This window comes from Pteropus alecto, unplaced genomic scaffold (assembly GCF_000325575.1).
Source record: "Pteropus alecto unplaced genomic scaffold, ASM32557v1 scaffold587, whole genome shotgun sequence".
Taxonomy (NCBI): Eukaryota; Metazoa; Chordata; class Mammalia; order Chiroptera; family Pteropodidae; genus Pteropus; species Pteropus alecto.
The window spans coordinates 485374-490692 of NW_006439816.1; the positions used below are offsets into that span (position 1 = coordinate 485374).

The following is a 5319-nucleotide window of genomic DNA, read 5'->3' on the forward strand; positions in this document are numbered from 1 at the left end:
TGTCCTTCGGTATAAACCTTACACTTTATATTAAAATTGTATTCTGGATTCCTACCATAAGCAAAAAATTCCTCAACAGCAGCTCAGAAACGACCTTAATGTCTTGGTGAAACACTTATTTACCTTCCGATGGTCACTCAATGCTTCAATCTCTAGTGTATCTGCTGTCTTACCTCTGCTGATCTTCCCAGGCATGGCAGCCACCTTAACTCTCCAAATGCCACTGCTGTGAAGAGGAGACATCACAGATTGCTATAGTAACATAGTCTTTGTGACTCAGTGAATCAACTACTCTCAGGCACTGTCCAGCTGACACCTGGCACAGCTGACTATTTTTCCCAAAGGTCCATTGATGTGATCCTTCTGTCCCATGGTATTTCATGAGTCATGGTGGGTCTGATGAGCCAGTTTTCGATATATCCAGAAAAAGGAAATTAGTTAAAACCAATTCATGCTCTTCATTATAAATCCAGACCTGATTTTGGTCGCTGTAGTCACATGCCTTAAGCACCACTAGCCCTCCCTCTGACTTGGCCACCAGACACTTGTCGGTCCGGAGATAATAGACCCTAACATGTTGAAGGACTTTGGGGGCATTTTGGCCCTCTACTGATAAAAATGATTTGCTAGGGTTTGATATTGGGCTCAGATGTGCATTTCTGGGTAAATATTATCCAAATACCATTTAAATAATTTATAACCCAACTTCTTCCTCAATTCAACACACTCACTGATATTTCCACAGCTTCTTGTTCTCAGATCAGGTCTTAAGGAAAAATACTGCTCCTTATATTCATCCAACCAAACAGGTACCAGCCTCAAGGAATTGTTTGTCGTGGTGTCCTGGCCTTTAGGAGAACTATATGATGACCTTTTTCAGAAAAGGAGCAAGGGATGCGCATCCAAATCCGAAATGCTATTTCTAAATTTTCTCCTCCCCAGTCATCCACGCCACTGTCATACCGCTCAAGTTCATTGAAGTAGTTTCTATTCATGGCAAACAATTCTCCAGCCACTGTAGGTGACTTGATTTGATGCAGTAGCTCCTTCTGGTCCTCTGAGCTCAAGAAGGGTATGAGATCCCATTTGAGGTGCAGCCCCCAGTTGAACCCTCCCCTCATCACAGGGGACCAGCTGTAGGTGAGCGGGCCTGCGCTGATGATGTTGACCACCGGGTACACAACCGTCTGCTGGTCTTTCCCAGGTGACAGCCAGGAAGGGCTGCAGCCACATTACATTCACTTCACAGTGGATGTGCAGGAACACCAGGACTTCTCCTATTGTGTAAGCTGCTCTGATCGTTCTTCCTTGAATTAATCCCTCACACTTAGTATTTCTTATTACTTTAATTTTCCCAGGAAGGTATTTTTGGACATACTCATCTAGTTCCCCTTTCAAATCATCAAAGTCACTGTCATTGTACAGGAGGATGACTTCATGAAGAGTCTAGGCAAGTGTGTTATCTAGGACAATGTGCATGGTCTGGAGCAAAGCAGACAAGACTTCACTGTAGAAAGAAAAAACGACACCAGGGGCTGGGCAAGACTTGTGTTTACATGCTGCATTCCTTGTATCTGGCACATCTCTATGGCAGCCCAAGTGGCTATTAATAAGTATGTTGAAGACATGCTTCTGATACCCCAAGCCTCTCAACTCCTGATCACATTCATTAAGAATCATACCCAATTCAGAAGAGAATTTTCTGTTGCCTCTTTCTGGATCTTCAGTATGATTATCTATTGTATCATCAGTGTTATTTGCTTTGAACTGTAATTCTAATACTTGAATTGAACCTCGAGTGAAACACGGATAAAACCTTTTTGGGAATGGTCCATGGGGCCAAGACCCCTTGATGGGCACATTCTTAAATGGCTGAGTCACTTCACTAAAGTTGAAATAAACAGAAAGCAAAACAGTTCAGGTTGCAGATATAAAAAGCCATCCATAACAGAAATGTTAAACTGTGACACTTCCCATTAGAGACCTGACATAGCCAAAGGGCCATTTTCAACTTCCTGGAGCAAAAGCTGATGGTGCCAGAAACTCCAGGGATGCAGTCTTGAGGGAGGGGCACATTTCTGTGGGCTTTACCCCCAAGAACCTCACCAGGTCCTCACAGGGAAAATGAAGACCCTAGAAAGGCCCCCTGGTGACTCCCAATGTGGGCAGCATAAGAACCCAGCCTTCTGGAACTGAACTCAGACTGGCGCATCTTCTCTCCTGCCATAACCCAGGTCTTGGCTGCATCAGCCATAGAGCTGCCCAGAAAGTGACCCTAAGATGAATTTCTAAAGGTTCCTTTCAGTTCTGAAATGTTATGTGTCCAATATTAAAGATATTGCTGTGAGGGATCAATTCCTAATAAGATACACTTAACAAGTGCCTCTCCAAACATGGTACACTGTGAAATTAATCAAACACATACACTCTGACCTCCAGGGACTTGTTTGCTAAGAAAGCTAAGTCACGTTTTTGCCACTATGCCCTGTACTTTCCATTTACCTACCCCACTGAGTATAAACCACAAATTCATATTAATGTCCACTCTGTCCCCCTTCACTGACAAGAACAGTTGAGGCCCAGACAAGTTAAAAGATGCCACGCCTACCAGCGCTAAAGCTAACATAAAATGCTAGTTTGCCTGTTTCATATCCAATCCTATGAAGGGTCTAAATTACCAACTCTCGCACCAGCCAGGTCGCTTGATGAATCAACAAGAGAAGAAGGCCTGAAATATGCAACGAGAGAATGTGGTGGGTGCGGTCAATCCTGATTTCCGCCTTCCTTCACCCTCTAACTCCCACAGCTAAAGATAAGCCACATCTCTTCTAAGTACTGAATCAGTTCCTCCCCTAAGTAGAGTAAATATTCCTAGATCCATCAGTTAGAAGCACAGATCCAAATCAGCTACATTGTTTTTCTGCCATGATACCCTAGTTCGGGCAACCAGGTTTTTACCTGGCTCACTGCAACCCAACATCTGTATTATGTCCCACATCCAATGACTAAATCCGTATTCAATACTTCGCTTCCTTCGGGGCTGAGGTTCTGCTTTGTTCTCTGAATCTTCCTGATTCCTATGTGTGGGTTCTCATCACTTGTTATCTCTTTACAGATCAGCACTTTTGTCCATCCCGCTCTCCACTTAACTTTCTATTTGCCTTGCCAATGCATTTCATGAATCTGAATTGTGTCAGGATTCTGGTCACCTTAGTCTGGCCAGATCGACATGCAAATTAGCCCCAGCTGATGAAGGTGGCTGCTAGGCTGTCAAAGGGAGTAAGATAACAGCATGACTGCGTTTCCCTCTACTACATGGAATAATGTTCCTGGCCTGCCAGAAGTGGTGAAGGACAGTGACTCAGGTCAACAAACATTCTAGCTGCTGAGACAGTGCAAGAGAGGATCGGCAAAGGGACGATCGAGTACTGCCAGAAACCGAAGTCTCTCTGCTGGGAGTTTAGCATGGAGATAAATGAGGAATTTCACTGAGCTGCAGCTCAGGACCCCAAATCACCCACGCAGTCACTGTTCAATATTCTTCTCATTCCAGCTTTATTTCTACTGCATAGAGAAAGATCATTATAAGTGATTTGCTCTGGAGAGTACTGTAGCAACCTGAAATCATCTGCAGAGGAGCTGTTTATAGGAGTGTGAGAGACAGAAGAATACAAACATTAGAAGGAGGAAGTGTTCTGGTCATGCTGCCTGTCATAATCTGCAGTTTGAAGAGAAATACTGTCAAAATAGAATCAGGTTCGTCCCTCCCAATATTATTACCCTTTGTGTCCCAATATGTACATTTTGCATGGCTCGTTTACCTTTAAAAAAAGCTCTTATAAAATCTAACTCATTCTCAGTATCTGCTCAATTAAACAGCAGCTATCCTTGGTCCACTGAAACTACTAATAGCGTTTTAAAGATACAGTATCAGAGTTGTATATGACCCTGTCCACTTACATTATAATTTGCACTGGCCTGATTTCTTAGGCCTAGTTTTACATCCTCCAGACTCACATCTGCAAATAGACAGAAATATATATGTATGTATGTATGTGTGTGTGTGTACATATGTATGTATGTATGCATGCATGCATGCATGCATGTATTTCTGAGTTTATATATATATATATATATATATATATATGTACACACACACGCACGCACGCACATATATATATATAGTGTCTAGTAACTACTTTTTGACCATGTACTAGAAGCAGATAGGTACTTAAACTTTCTAATCAAGAATGTTTATGGGAGGCTGGGCCAAATGGTGTAGATGATAGAAGCTTTGTTCATCTCCTCTTGCGATCACATCAACTTGTGACAGAAACACAGAGCAAACGGCAAGTAAAGTCACCTGGGGTCTAGAGGAACAGAAGCCCTACAACTAGAGAGAGAAATAACAAATCACCCTGCAATGGCTGGAGGTAGGAAGGGGCGAAGATGCAAGGCTGCCCAATCCCTAGCGGCTGAGTGGGACAGAGGCTGCAGCAGCAGCAGCAGCAGATGCCTCTTAAGGGGCTGCGTCCATGAGCAGACTTGTAGTGATGGACTTGCTCTGAGCACCAGCACCGGGCTAGCTGCTCAGGGGACACCAGGGACTTACAGGGTGACACTGAGTTGTTGGAGTGAAGGCCGGAGGTAAGGCTTTCTACCTGTCAGAAGTGCTAGCAGTATCCATTGTTGTTCTGTTGAGCACTCTCCCCACCCAGTGTGCAGATACAGCTCTGCCATAGCAGAGATGTCACCGAACTGGATAACAGAGGTCACTCTGCCCAGAGGACTCCGTGAAACTCTGCCTCCCCCAACTCATGGCCCCACCCAAGCCACATCCAGTTGTGTCCTCTGGGAATCCTGTGCCACTTGCTGAGCAGCACTTGGACTCACATGGATGGCAGCTGACCTCGGTTTCCGGTGTGGCCTCTTGAGGCAACTGTAAACACAGCATCTGTGGATTGCTTGCTACATCTTAACAGGTGGCCCTGGAGGGGAAGAGGCTGGGGCTACATTTGGCCTTCAGCTGAACCCCTCTCAGGATGTGCCACTGGACACCTACTATACAAGGCCACACTAATAAGACCAGGAGACTTAGGAGCTTTGCTTAGGACATAGAAACCGACATGGAGAGGCAGCCAAAATGGGAAGACAAATAAGCAGAAACCATATGAGAAAACAGAATGGAGATCCAGGAAAAATGGAGAAAAGCAATCTCACAGATGCAGAGTTCAAAACACTGGTTATAAAGATGCTCAATGAACTTACGGAAAGTGTAGATGAACTCAGTGAGAACTTAAAGAGATAAAAAACATAAAA

General features: G+C 44.2%; 1 pseudogene; it reads right to left on the reverse strand.

The window, feature by feature from the left end:
• Window positions 1-205: 205 nt before the first annotated feature.
• On the reverse strand, window positions 206-1977 carry LOC102886514 (annotated as a pseudogene).
• Between the last annotated feature and the right edge of the window lie 3342 nt (window positions 1978-5319).